The sequence below is a fragment of the Poecile atricapillus genome, chromosome 19, assembly GCF_030490865.1.
Source record: "Poecile atricapillus isolate bPoeAtr1 chromosome 19, bPoeAtr1.hap1, whole genome shotgun sequence".
NCBI lineage: Eukaryota > Metazoa > Chordata > Aves > Passeriformes > Paridae > Poecile > Poecile atricapillus.
In genome coordinates, this window is record NC_081267.1 from 5,611,925 (window position 1) to 5,627,280 (window position 15,356).

A 15,356-nucleotide genomic window follows, 5' to 3' on the forward strand; every position below is an offset into this window, starting at 1 on the left:
TGCTCCACTAATTAGTCTTATGTTTTATAATTTTCAGGCCCTATGCCTAAATTCATTCCAACTTTATCCATCTCAAGGTCGATTTTGTCTTAGGACATTTCTTATCTCAAAACTACATCCTGTACCTTAATTTTAACATGTAACATCTGTACAGGGAGTACATCTGCCTTGTAACACCAATTCCCTTGATTGCTTCTAATAATAACTTTCCAAATAGTTACAATTTAGTTAGCACTAATCATTTCCATTTATTACAGGAGGGTGTGAAAACAGGAGCATTGTTTGGTGTGGCCTCCTCTCTGCCTTTCACACCTTTCAGTGCTTTGACCCAGCCCAGAGCTTTCTCCAAGAGTGCAATGAAGCAGCTGCTCCTGCTCCCAGCTCTGGCTTTTTCCAGTCTCTGACCCTGACTGGTTTTGTCCCTCTTGCTGTGCCCTCTGTTCCCCCAGGGGGCTGCCCCAGGCTGAGGGATCAGATCCAGGCACTGCTGCTGCTCCCTGGGGACCAGCCCCAGTTTGGTTGTTGCTGTCAGTGCCAGCAGAAGCGGTGGCTGGAGCAGCGGGTGCTGACAGTGCCCCAAGGCCCGGGGCTGGAGGGGTCCCTGGGCTGGGGCTGGGAGGGAGCTGCCCCTTGTTCTCCCTCTGCCTCACGCAGAGCTGGGCCGGGCACAAGTGGGGCAGCAGAGCCAACAGGGAGCCTGCGAGTCTCTTCCAGCCGTGCCTGCTCAGAGTTTGGCCTTGGAGCTTCAGGTGGGCAAAGGCAGCTGCTCTGCTCCCTCTGCGTGTGCCCGTGTTCAGCAGTGCTGCTCCATCAGTCTGTGCCCAGCAACGGGGAAAAGCCTCAGCCCTGCAGGGCCAGGAGCTGCCGGGCTCTGCCTGAGCAGCTCAGCCAGCGGGAAGGGAGCTGCTCCACACGGGAACCAGGAGCAAAGGACATGCCTTTTCTAGGACATGCTTTCTGTAAAAAAAAACACAAATAAACAAAAACAAAAAAAACAAAACAAAAAAGAAAACATGAAAAAATATGAAAGATAAAAATTACCCCCAAATGTGTAGTGAAAAATGATCTATAACTCTGGAGTAAGAAAGAGGTAACCGATCTTTTGAAAAAGAGAACTCAGCTTTGATTTTAGTTACTCAGTTTGTACATGTGCTAGTGGAAAGGATCCATTAGCTGCCTTCCTTTACAGATTTTATGGATGTTTTCCAATATTAAGATATTTTACACTGTAGTTAAAGGAACAGGAAATTGAAATACATGTTCTTCATGACTGTGTCTTGAGTGTAAAAATGTTGCAGTTTGAAACTTGGACCTAAAGTGTTGCAAATAAAAGTGATAAATCCCAATGGACTGAGTGAATGCAGCTTTTCCTATGGGATGTGCAGCACTCCAAGGACTTCCTCAGTGGGGCTGTGGGTGCTTGGAGCTTTGTCCTGTGCCACTCTGGGATGTCATGAAATGGGACTTCACCTGCCACCAGCCCAGGTCACGCTCTGCCACCCCGGCTCCTTGGACCTTGTGTCCCCAAAGAAGACACAAGGTGTTTCTGCTGCTCCACCTTTGCACAGATCCACAGAGAGCTGGGATTATCCCAATTCTCATGTCTCCATTGTGCCATATTCCTAAAGAACCAGCAGCCCATCCTGACAAATATGGTGAGTTACGTGGATGGTTGTCTGCTCCTTTTCCTGCCTAGAAATCCTGAAACAGCTTTTAAATGCTGTTCCCTACAGCTCTTGGACACCTACTCACACAGAGCTGGGAAAAAAATGCCCTGGCCATGGCTTACAAGGTGAGTTATGCCACAGTTGGAGCTCTGAGGGAAATCTCTATCCATCCCTATCCTTTTAATTTATCTGTACATGGGGGTGTGCATGGATGTGTCTTGTATGGAAAGGAAGGAGTGTGCAAACAACGTGACTGACACTTTCACTCTCTGTGTTCATTCCATACTCATGGGTACCAAGATATTATGGAAACCTTTGCAAGGACAGACCTTCTGTCCATGGATACAGAGACATCCAAGAGCCCCTGGCACAGATAGACCCTTCTGTCCATGGATACAGAGACATCCAAGAGCCCCTGGCACAGACAGACATTGCTGTTCTTCAGCCATGGACAGGATGCGTCCCTGAGACTGGGGCTTGGCCTTCCTCGTGGTGAGGGGCATCAAGGAAGGCTGCAGTGTGATGGAGACTGTGATGGGCTGAGAACTCACTGGGGGAAAGGAGGGAGCAGTTGTGAAGTAAAAGGCAGGTGGGGGACAGAACTCCTTCAGAGAATAGAACTGTTCTGAGCTACAGCTTGAGCAAGATGAAAAATGTCATTTGGGGTCATCCCAGATGGATTTCATTTCAGAAGTTATGGAACAAGTTTAATTTTTGGGGGGTGTCATGTTTTCCCTTGGAGGTGGACACTCTGCAGACTTGAGCTGCATTGCCAAAATGCTCCAGTCTCTGCTGCAGGTCACACCGTTTCTTCTTTGGCTGATCCCGGCGCGGTGCTGAGCCCAGCAGAGCCCTGGCAGAGCCCAGAGCAGCCTCAGCATCCGCAGAGCCCGGCTGCAAGGAGAGAAAGCAGAAACCGCCCGTCAGCTGAAGGCTCCTGTCCCCTTGTCCCAGCCAGCCGCGGTGCCCAGGCCATGCTGGCCGTGCTCAGAGCTGGGCCCAAAGCTGCCCATCACTGCTGCCTTTGGGAGCAGAGCAGGAGGGCAGGACATGTGCCCAGCCTGCAGCCAGCCACGGCAGATCCAGCCCCTCAGCAGCTGCCCAGAGCGGGATGCTCCTGTGCCCGCTGCCATCTCCCAAAAGCTCTTGTCCCACCCATGCCAAGGAGATGAGGACCCACCTCACACCATCCGCTGCCAGAAGAAAAGCTGGTCCCAAACGATGTCCTCAGTCTTCTCCAAGGGCACGGCCCATCCACGCCACAGCTGGTCCCAAGCACTTCCCGATCCAGACTGGACCCCACCTAGAACGCTTCCTTTAGAAAAACAAACAATAAATTAATGAAAATAGGTTACAGACAAAAAGGGGAAACAAGAAAAATGGTAAAAAATCTTATCTCTGTCAGGAGCTTGAGCAAGGCCCAACCCCTACATTCTGGGGAAAAACCCACCCATGGGTGAGGGAAGCCCATGCTTGCTCCCTTTCCCCCTGCACTGTCCCCCAAAATCACGGTGATCCCAAAGCAAAGCAGGGGAGTGGAGCAGCCCAAGCCCTTCCTTGCCTGCACAGCAAAGCAGCCGTGCTCAGGTTCTGGAGTCCCACCTGTGCTCCTGCCATGGGGGTTTGTTTGTGTCGGGCTGGCTGCCCCAGCCCCAGCCCGGGGCACGGTGGGTGGTGGGGGCTGTTGGCAGGGCCAGGATCCCACTCCCATTTCGTAACCACCCCAGCCCATGTCCCCAGCCCTGCCAAAAGCCAGCTGGGCAGCCACTGAGGAATCAGTTGCATCTGCCCCAGCAAAGGGGAAACCTTTGGTTCCCGGCCAAGGCACAAATCTGGGAGCATCCCCATGGGTCTGGACTTACCTGAAAATTCACTGTGGAGCCTGGCTTTGAAGAAGGTGCCAGAATCAAAGTCCATCATTGCCAGCTGCCGCTGGCCAGGTGGAGGAAGAGGATGTCATCCTTGCTGTTTTTCTCCATGTCTCCAGCAGCAGCAGCAGCCCCACCTGGTCCAGCTTCTCCAGGGGCTCCTTCTTCCCTGGGGTGACACCAGGCTGTCAGGGTTCTGCCCAGGGCCCGGCTGTCAGTGAACCAGGACAGGCAAAACCAGCTCAGATGGTGCCCACCAGTGCTGGGCAGAGCAGCTCAGCTCCAGCACAAGGGCTGTGTGTTCCCATTTGATGAGCCCAGTGCAGTGACACAGGCAGGACAAAAAAGTCTGGGTTTCTTTGCTGCTGATTGCCAGGGCATGTGTGGAGCTGTAACTTACCAGGTCCCTGCATCACTGTGCCTGTGGCTCTCTCCCTTCTTCTAGGGCTGATGAATATCCTGCATCCAGGGATCACGGAACAGGTCTTCTAATGAAGGCCTGTCCAAGGAGTTCAGGGATAAACACCACCTGATCAGAAGTTGGCAATCTGGGGAGAGAAACCACAAACCACTGGTCAGTTGGAGAAGGCTCCTGTCTGCTTTGTCCCACTATTCCCGTGCCCAGGCCACGCTGGATGTGCTCAGAGCTGGGCCTAAACTTTCCCATTAATTTTTTTGTTTTGGAGGAGAGCAGCAGAGCAGGACATGTGCCACCTCCTCAGCAGCTGCCAGAGCGGGATGCTCACGAGCCCGCTGCTGTCTCCCAACACTGGTGTTCCCCCCGTGCCCAGAGATGAGGATTCACCTTGGGAGAGCCGTTGTGGCAGCGGGAGCTGGCCCCATCTGATGTTCCTGCCCCTCCTGAAAGGGTGCTCCCCGCAGACCATCTCGTGCAGCAGGATGCCCAGGGTCCAGACGGTCGCTGCCTCGCCGTGGTACCACCCAAAGTCGTTCCATTCCGGGGGGCTGTATGATGGTGTTCCTATGGAATACGGATGGAGCTCATCAGGGGGATGCTGCTGCTCCCAGAGCCTGACCCCAGCATCCCTGGGCATGTGGGGGCTTCCCCAGTGGCCCATGGGGTGACCTGCTGCCCTCTCGCCAGCACCTGGGACTTGGGTACAAACCCAGGGCTGGAAAAGAAGCCACTGGTGTTGGAAGAGGGCAGCAGAAACCCTGGCACGGCCTGACCATGACACACAAAGGGAAATACCCACTCAGTGCTGGGGAAAAACCATACCCACATCCTCCCTGCTGGCATTGCCCAAAAAACATTACGAACCAAGGCAAACCAGGTGAGCAGAGGAGTCCAAGTCCATTCTCACCTGCACACCAAACCAGCGGGTGCACAGGTTCTGGCTCCCCCTCTCTGCTACCTCAACCATGGGGTGTTGAAGGACCCCCGAGCAATTCACCAGTCTTCACAGAAGTAATTGTGAACGCCAGTTTATTTCTATTTTCAGCACACTTTTATAGGGTTCTACAGGGTTTGCGGGCAGAGTGAGCTACTATTGGTTAACACACACAAGTTTACATTCTTGTCTTGTTACACAAGAACATTGTTTTACTTTCTGCAGGCAAGTTTCAAGGATTTTAGCCTTTAATATTGGGACTTATCCCAGAGGCTGGTTTGTGCAGACAGGCCTTTACTAATATATCATGTCCCCCATCTGCTAAAAAGCTCTCTATAATTCCCCCGTTTCCTTTTTGCACAAGCCAGACTTTGGATACAGCTCGTACTACACTTCTACGAACACAAGATAGCATACAACTTACTAGCATTATTACCATTATCCCTATAAATAGCATTCATCCCCCTTCTAGCACAAGAGACTTCAACCATCCAGTAATGCCCCAGCTGGCGAACCAACTCTCAATGGGGTTACTATCTTCTTTCAGAGCATGTAACCCATCTTGTAGCTGGCGGAGCTGCTTATGGATGGAAACTGAATGATCAGTAAGATTTAAGCAGCACATGCCTTCAAACTCTTCACAACCATGCCCTTGCGCTAGAAGCAAAAAGTCAATTGCAGCTCGGTTTTGTAATACTGCATGACGTACACTACTCACATCGGCTGAAAGCTCACTTAACATTGTGGATGTTAAATTTAATTCTTTCCTAGTCCAGCAAGCGAGCCTTTTTAGGGTGGCTAGACTCCTGGCTGCAGCTGCTCCTGGAACGAAGAAGGAGGTTGCCCAGATTACACCGCGATTCCAAAAGTCTGGGTTTTTAACATCATCACACTGTAACTCATTTAGGCTTCGCTTGGACCGTCTGTTGATTTTCATTTTGTTAGCCACATTCATCAATTGATGTAGGCTTGGATGGAACAAGGTAAGTTTCCCAAGATAACACGGCCCTCCATGTGGACTAGCAGGAATTCCATTCCATGCTCTATCCCCACAGACTAGGAAGATGGAACTAGGCAAGCGCTTTGGTAATCGTCCTGTGAGATTGCATCGTGAATAAAAGGCTTTATTCTCAGTGTCAGTAACGAGATCAACTATGGGGTTAACTGTAGCCCAGTGCTGTGTTGCTTTGTCAAAACGATTTTTTGTTGGGGGCTCAAACATCATCCACCCACCTGAGGTATTGGTAGAACCTAGCAGATCTAACTCTTCTGGGGGTCTCATGGTGACATTGAGAACCTCAACAATTTTCGCTTGCCAGCAGGCATCAAGTTGCCTAGATGTAAGGCCAATGGTACGGTTGCACTCCTGCAGCATTATTGATCGATTTAGTCGAGTCTCATTACTAATTAAACCTTTAAAGGCTGGAGGATCCCATTCAGGGACTCCTACGAGACAGGTGCGAAAAGGATCTCCAGGGGTAGCTAGGCTCAAACACATCGATTTTTGACCAGTCAGGTGTGCTAAGGTGACCCATATGTTTTGTCGCTTTTGGATATCAGTCAGCAGACAACTGGTTGGGGCTACACACAGCACAATTACCATAAGCAGTTTGTCCCATGCAAGTGGCGTCATGTTTGCAAATTCACTGCTAAAACTTTGATCGTTAAGTGAACTTTCAAAGATGCTTACGCTAGCTCTTGAAGGGGGAATGCTTATACCTTATACTAATATAGTAATTACTACACACACTAAACTTCTTATCTTAACTCTTATCTATCTACTTTAACACACGTGCTTTGATATATATATATAATCTAAGCGTGAAAACAATTTGCAAAAGGATAAACACACAACTAAAATTTGTTTTGTGCACAACTAGATAGAGTCTCTGCACTCTTCTCAGATCTTCACAGGAATTTCTCACGAACAGACTACGATTTGACACAGCTCAGTCTTGAAACATTTGTTGTTCTCGTGGTGTCAGCTGACAGCCAATCAGGGATTGACTGAGGGCATCAACGTTTTGATTGTTCTTCAGATCTTTCGTGGCTGGTTTCGTCCATCGGCTAGGCACCCACAGCGGTCCAGTATCTGTGGAAACACAACTGTAACCACGCCCGTTAAATAGCAATGGACTCGGTCCCTCCCAGATACCTGTTTTTGGGTTTTTGTAGTATAACTTAATCTCTGGGGTAGCTTGCATCTTTATTTGGCTATTGTGAATGACCACTGGGGGCTGCTCTAAATCTCCAACTAAGCTGAGGAAATTTAGAGTGAATAACACTTGCTGCAATCGAATGGTAGGGTCTAACTGTTCTGGTGTTTTTTGCTTATTCAAGTACTCTTTTAGGGTTCTATGGGCTCTCTCTACAATGGCTTGTCCAGATGACACATGGGGAATTCCAGTTACATGTTTGACTCCCCATTTTTGCAAGAAGCGAGAAACTCGTGTTCCTACATACGCAGGCCCATTGTCTGTCTTTAGTTCTTTCGGAACCCCCATTACGGCAAAACATGCTACTAAATGTCGAATTACATGTATGCCCTTTTCCCCTACTTGTGCAGTGGCCCAAACCATTTCTGAAAAGGTATCTACTGTAACATGTACGTATTTGAGGCGACCAAATTCAGGTACGTGTGTTACATCCATTTGCCAAATCTCACAGGCTTGAAGACCCCTAGGGTTAACACCTAAGCCTAGAGTGGTTCCATATTGACTGCATTGTGGACAGGATTTTACAATGCCTTGTGCATCTGTTAAGCTGATATTAAATTGTCTCTGTAAGGCTTTTACGGCTTGATGAAAGAGAGCATGACTCTCTCTTGCAGCTGCGAAAGAGTCTCTTGGTGCTGCTACAACAGGACTGACAAGCGTGTCAGCTTTCGCATTGCCTTCTCCGAGACCTAATTCTGTTTGATGACTGCGGATGTGAATGATGCAACAGGGCTCATCTCTGTCCTCTATAGCCCTTTTGATCTGAAAAAATAGTTGACACAATCGCTTATTATCTGGCGGTTTGATGAGGGCATCTTCAATACGTTGTACCACTCCTACCACGTACAATGAATCTGATACAATGTTTAGCTTACTGTCTCGCCAATGAGACAGTGCCCATGCGACAGCTGTGAGTTCTAACGTCTGCAGTGAGTCGTGTGCATCTCCATCTATAACTTTACTTCTCCAGCTCGAGTCTTCTTGCCAGGTACAGGCTGCTTTCTTTCGTCGACTTCCTGCATCTGTATACACTGTAGGGCCTTTCACTGGCTGCTTCACAACTTTAGGCTGTTGTAACCACCGCTGTTTTAGAACAATTTGCAGGCGCGGGTCGCTAGGTTGCTTGTTGTGTACAGTTCCTGGATAGTTGAGCAGCGCTAATTGAATTGGTTCTGAGTGTCTCAGCATCCACTCAAGATTCTCTATCGTTATTGGTAGACTGATATGTTCTGGTTCAGCACCACTAATCTCCACTATTCGTGTTCTTGCTTTTTTGATGAGATAAGCAATTGCTTCTGTCCTCTGCCAGATACTCATCGGCGGCGTATGTGGTGTAAAGATCCACTCAAGGATCGCTAAAGGTTCTGCACTTTTCCTCGCTAATTGCACTAACATTGGCTTCTTGGCAGGCTGCTTGGCACTTCGACGGCTCTTCTTAGATGGGTCTTCTCCCCCTTTCTCTTTTTGCCAAGCAGGCCACTGAAATATGATGGCACATGGTGCAACAGAGAGGTTACAAACTAAAAGTCCTAAAGGCACATCTGGCAATCTTCTATCTGCTAGTGTTGAAAGTAGTTTCTTTCCCAGATAAATGAGACAGTTCTTTTGATCTGCTGAAAGAGTAATTGGGGCTTGCGGGTCTGTACCTTTCAAAAGGCTCATTAAGGGTGCTATCTCATCATTTCGGATACCGGCAATAGATCGTACCCATTGCAGATCTCCAATAAGTTTTTGTGCATCGTTGAGAGTGTTGATCTTGGTAGTTAATTCTAATTTTTGCGGGTGGACTGATGAGGATGTCAGAATCCACCCTAGGTACTTCCAGGGGGCTTGTTTCTGGATTTTTTCTGGGGCAACTACCAAGCCTTTTGCTGCAAGCTGGGTGATGATAAATGTGAGATCTTCATCTTGAAATGGATCACGTTGACAAAACAAGATGTCATCCATGTAGTGATAAATAATTGTCTGGGAGAGCTTGGCCCGCACAGGTGTCAGTGCCCAGTGCACAAACAGTTGGCACATTGTTGGAGAATTTTTCATCCCCTGTGGAAGAACCACCCATTCAAATCTCTGAGATGGACTTTCTTTGTTGATTGATGGTAAAGTGAAGGCGAATCTCACTGTGTCTTCCTTCTGTAGGTGTATTGTGAAGAAACAGTCTTTCAAATCTATGATTAGAAGATGCCATTCTTGTGGCAGCATTGTGGGAGAGGGCATCCCTGGCTGTAACGCGCCCATTGCCCACATCTGGTCATTGACCTTGCGTAGATCATGCAGCAATCGCCATTTTCCGGACTTTTTTGGGATGACAAAAATTGGAGTATTCCATGGGCTGAGAGATGGTTGGATATGTTTTGCTTGTAGCTGTTCCTGGACAAGCTTATGTGCAATTGCCAGTCGCTCTTGGGATAGAGGCCACTGCTCAACCCACACAGGCTCATTAGATTTCCACTGAATCCTTGGGGTTGGCGGCCTGTCAGCAGTGGTGACTACTAAAAAGGTGATTGATTGGGGAGAGTTAGCGTTGCTCCGAGCTGGCTGAGAACATCTCGACCAACGAGCCCTCCAAGGGTTCCAGGTAAAGGCATGACGTATGGACATAAGGTGGTAGTCTGTCCTTCAGGAAATCGAAATTGAATTGGGTGTACACTTCTCAGTGGCGTGGAGTATCCTCCTACACCTTGTACCGAGCTTAAGGCTCTGTGGAGAGGCCATTCTCTTGGCCACCAGACTCGGCTGACGATGGTAACATCAGCTCCCGTGTCTAGCATCATCTTGACTCTTTGTTGCTTTGATCCGTGGCACAGGGTAATTTCAATTACCGGTCGATGACTCATCTGTTGAACAAGGTTCACCACGGTGTCTCCTGTTGATCCAAAACCTTTGGCTCCACGTGCAGGAGCACTTCGAAAAATGTCTTTTTCAGTTGCTACCTTTTGAAGCAACACCAATTGAGCAATTCTTGTTCCCTTTTTGATTGTAAGTGGAGGAGCCAAAGTGTAGGCACACACTTGGATTTCACCCGTATAATCAGCATCGATGACTCCTGGGAGAACGATAAGTCCTGCCATTCCAGCAGATGATCTTCCAATCAACAAAGCACCAAGTGCACTGGTAGCAGAGTAAACAGGTCCTGTAACTCCGGTTGGAATTTTGCGGACACTGGTGTTGATGAATGTGACGTCTACTGCTGCTGCCAGATCGAGTCCCAGGCTCCCTCGGGTTGCTGGTGGACTGAGCTGTTGAATAGAGTTGGGCCGGCAACTTGTGTCCTCGCGCGGCGGCTCTCCGCGCTCTTGCTCATGTTTTTTGAGAAGCGACATACCGAGGTAGCATGCTTGCTGTTCTGGCAGTGATCACACCACACAGTAGCTGGGCAAGATTTTCGCAAGTGCCCTCTGCTGCCACATCGAAAACAGATGGCTGCAGGTGAGGGGAAGGGTTTGCCTCCACTCCCTAGCTTGCCAACAGCGGCAGCAATCAGATTTGTGGTTGGCTTGATGGCTTCTGCAACAGCGTTGGCTACTAGCTGTCCTTGCTGCGTTTGATTTACTCGCAGGGCAATATCTAGCATGTCTCCCACGTCTGCTTGCTTTGGGAGTGTGGCAAGGATAGGCTTTATCTTCGAGTTGGCGTTCTCAAAAGCCAGCAGCTTAAACATGTTTTGCTTTGCCTCCTCAGTCATGTCGTTCTGAGCTTTAAGGGCTGCTGACAGACGATCGATGAAGTGAGAATATGGTTCTGTGAGACCTTGCCGTATTGTTGTGAAGGAAGGATGAGGTTTGGAATCAGGCACAGCATTAAAGGCTTGTCGAGCGAGCTGTGCAGACAAGTGATGCATTGCGAGAGGGTAGTCTAGTTGTACAGTCATATGACTGTAAATTCCTGAACCGGTGAGCATGTCAGGATTAAGTCCATGCAATACATCATTTGGATCTCGAGGTCGATTAGCTTCTAGGATTGCTAACCTCTTCCATTCCTTTTCCCACACCATAAGCTGTGATGGAGTTAAAAGCAGACGAGCGAGATTCTGGCTGTCTGTGGGACTGTTAACATCAGAAGTGAACAGCCAGTCCAATGCAGTGTTTGCAGCTTCAGATTTGATGCCATTCTCGGTGAGTGTCTTCTTGGCTTGCTGCAAGATCTTCCAGTCATGCTGTTCATAACGTGGATTCTGCTGGTCATACAAAATGGGACAAGCAATTGTGCCGGCTGCTTGCCACTCTCCTTCAAGCACTGCATCTCGAATGACGCCGGACCACCTCTGCTGTGCTCTGTGCTTTCTGTTCTCTTCCTCCATGGTGATAGAGCTAGAACAAGGCTGTGGTGTTGACAGTGTCTCCAAAGGTGGAGCAGATGGTTCAGGGCGCAGCATATCCTGTAGCTGTTGGACTGACTCTGCTCGTTGTCTCGGTGTTTGCTGCAGAGCTGTTTTCTCTGGCTGAGGCTGCGCTTTATTTATACATAGGTTTTGCTCAATTTGAGCTTGGAGCTGCTGCACGAGCTGCTCCATTTGATGTTGCCATCCCAGTAGCTCTTTCCGTGTCGCTGCGCTGTCATTACTTGGCTCTGCTCCCGCTGCAAGCCGTCCGTCATCAGAATGTATAGAGATGTCATCATCGGAGGGAATAGGGATGTCCTGCGGTTTTCTCCAGTGAACGGTAGATGGCATCGAAGGGTAGATCTTCGGTTTGCACTTTGCGGCTCTTGTTTCTGCTGACGTATCAGGCTCCGCCTGGCTGGAGCTGGCGCCCGCTCCTTCCGGGGGAGCCGTCATTTTTACATCCGCATTCGGCAGGGTAACTTCCGGCTTAGGCTCTGCCGGCGCGGCCGGAGCGGCAGCGTGTTCCGCTGGCGCGGCCGGAACCGCGGAATGCTCCGCCGGCGCGGCCGGAGCCGCATCGGCGCACCCCTGGGATTTTAAAAGTTCCGCTACGGTGCTACACTGTCTCCCGGTAAGCCCTTTCGCTGGCCGGACATGCCCCACCCCGAAAAATGCACTCAAACGATTCGCGGACTCTGCGGGGGGTGATTGCGGCGCGTCTGTCTCGGGCGGCGCCATGGCGTCTATAGCAGCTGCTGCTACTGATGACTCTGCTTTCATATCCCGTAGGGCATTTAACACAAGTTTCCAAACTGAACCGAGGGCTACTACCTCTTTACTCTTTCCCGTAATAGCTGTGTCCCACATCAAATTCCCGACATCTGTCCACTCTTCCACTGCGAAAAGCAGTGAGGGCACTGCAAAATGCCCACGATTTTTCGCCCATATAATGAGCTTATCCAGGTCTTTTTCCCTGGCTGCTTCACCTCGTTTAACAAGGATACCGAGAAGCAGTTTTTTAGCCGCCGCGAATTCCGTTTCCATGCCGACGGCTCCCGCAAGTCGGAAGGTCGCGATCCCTCTCACACGCACTTGCCTCCTGGGTCCCCCCCAGCAGCCCTACTTCCACGTCTAACTGCTCCGCGTCTCACCGCGCTCAGGCTGCCTATCTGGTGCCGATCCGAGCCCGCGACGATTAATGCCCAGATCCACTCCGCTGACTCCAAAGCCCCTCTGCCCGCAGGGGTGTCCCTGGACGGAGCGCCAAATGTTGAAGAACCCCCGAGCAATTCACCAGTCTTCACAGAAGTAATTGTGAACGCCAGTTTATTTCTATTATCAGCACACTTTTATAGGGTTCTACAGGGTTTGCAGGCAGAGCGAGCTACTATTGGTTAACACACACAAGTTTACATTCTTGTCTCGTTACACAAGAACATTGTTTAACTTTCTGCAGGTAAGTTTCAAGGATTTTAGCCCTTAATATTGCGACTTATCCCAGAGGCTGGTTTGTGCAGACAGGCCTTTACTAATATATCATGTCCCCCATCTGCTAAAAAGCTCTCTATAGTGCCCCACAGCAACGGGAACACCACAAGGACACGGCAACGTTCCTGTGACATCACAGCAGCAGCTCCTCCAAAAACTGCCTGGAAGGTTCTCCTGGGTCACCAAGGAGCACAAAGGATCCTCAGAAAGCACAACCTATTGCTCAAGGGATCCAAGAGGAACTCAGAAAATGCAGCAAATGAGGACACCCCACCGCCCAGCCTGAACACTGAGAAGGAACAAAGAAGTGACCAAACCAAAAGAAATACAACTTTTGGTCACTGATGCTTCTGACTAAAACCAGTGTCTCGGTTCTAGAAGAGGAGGTGTCTGCTAGGGAAAGCAGGAGCCTCCCTTGGGATGAAAGAATGTAGACCCCCTCCCTCCAAATTATTATAATTTTGAAATCAAGGGGCTTTCAGGCAGAGATCTGGGGATAGGAATAACAGTTCTTTACTAGTATAACCAGGTAAACAAACAAACAATAACTACAGCAATAACAAGAACACAGAACCAGGGACCCCGTGACAGCTTTCTCGGCTGAGATGGGATGGAGGAGAGGCTTTGTTTCACAAACCCCCTCGGGCAGTCAGTCCCGGTGCTCCTGCAGGGTTCTGAGGAACACTCAGCTGGAACAGCAGGGATGAGCTGAGATCCTGGGCTGTTGGCTGAAGTGGATCAGCAGCTCCACGGCGGTGCCTGGCACTGCCACATGTCCTGGCAGGACAGGGAGTGTGAGGCCACCAACAAAGAGGGGAGAATGAGAAGCAGCAGCAGCTCCATCTGGGTGATGGCAAAATTCCCTTCTCCCCACCCCAACAGCTCAGTGCCCAAAGTGTCCTTCTCTGAAGCTTAAGAAAAGCCCGCCAAACTGTCCCCACCCTCCTTTTTCCTGCCCCCTTCCAACCCCCTGGGCCTGGCCAAACTCTTTGCCTTTTGTCAATCACCCACCAAGTACCCACAGTTAGGTTGTCCCCGCAACTAATGGGTAAAAATTCCACAGGCAATCCAGAATTAAAAAAAAAAAAAGACACCTAACCCCCAACACCTGCCTCTGGCGAGGACCTGAGATGGGATTGAATATAACGAAAGGGCCATGGCCAGACCCTCACGTTCTTTGATCCCACATCATGTCATTGCCATAGGCAGGAAAAGGTACAGGTGTCTCCCCAGCATGGATCACAGGGAACATGGATCACCAGGTCTCTGCCGAACTTGAATTTTCCAAGGGGGGATGAAGCTGGGGCAGTGCACAAAGCTCTTCCTGTACTTTGGGGCATTTTCAGAGCTTCCCTTACTGGTGCCTCCGTTGGTGTTGGGTCAAGGCAGAGCTCTGGCTGAAGCTCTTCCCACACTGGGGACACTCGTAGGGCCTCTCCCCAGTGTGGATGCGCTGGTGCCTGATGAGGGTGGACTTTCGATTGAAGCCCTTCCTGCACTCGGTGCAGCGGAAGGGCCTCTCATCCGTGTGAATCCGCTGGTGCCTGAGGAGAGTGGAGCTGCTCTGAAACCTCTTCCCACACTGGGGACACTTGTAGGGCCTCTCCCCAGTGTGGATGCGCTGGTGGATGGTCAGATGGGACGTCTGGCTGAAGGTCATCCCACATTCCCCACACTCATAGGGACGTTCCCCAGTGTGGGTCCTCTGGTGGTAGATCAGATTGGAGTTCTGGCTGTAGCCCTTCCCACATTCCCCACACTTGTAGGGCCTCTCCCCAGTGTGGATGCGCCGGTGGGTGATGAGGGTGGAGTTGTGCTTGAAGCCCTTCCCACAGTCGGGGCAGCGGAAGGGCCTCTCATCTGTGTGAATCCGCTGGTGCCTGAGGAGAGTGGAGCTGGTCTGAAACCTCTTCCCACACTCAGGACACTCGTAGGGCCTCTCCCCAGTGTGGATGCGCTGGTGGATGATGAGTTCAGAGCTGCAGCTGAAGCCCTTCCTACATTCCCTACACTGATAGGCCCATTCCCCAGTGTGGATCATCCGGTGGCGGAGCAGTTTGGTGCTCCGGCTGAAGCTCTTCCCACACTCCAAGCACTTGTAGGGCTTCTCCCCATCCTGAAGCTGCTCATGGACCACCAGCTCAGAGCCCTGGCTGGATCTCCGGCCGCCTACCCGGCACAGGGTGGGTCTTTCCTCCTCAGAGCACCCTGGGATGGGTTTGGAGCCCCTCCTCCTGCAGGATGTCTGGGGCTTTTCCTCCCCATTGGATTCCTGCGCTGTGGAGCTGCTCAAAACGGCCTCTTCCACAAGGTTCTGCCGTGGGGATTTGTCCTCCCTGATCTCCATCCTCAGCTCCTTGTCTGGGGGAGGAAGGACAAGGAGAGGATGGGATTTGCCTCCATGCCAGAGGGAAGGGGAAGGAGATCCCCCCAGTGTGTCC

At 50.5% G+C, this 15,356-nt stretch overlaps 1 pseudogene; it reads right to left on the reverse strand.

Moving 5' to 3' along the window:
- LOC131586379 (uncharacterized) overlaps positions 1-15,356 on the reverse strand; it is a 712,054-nt pseudogene that overhangs the window by 638,174 nt on the left and 58,524 nt on the right.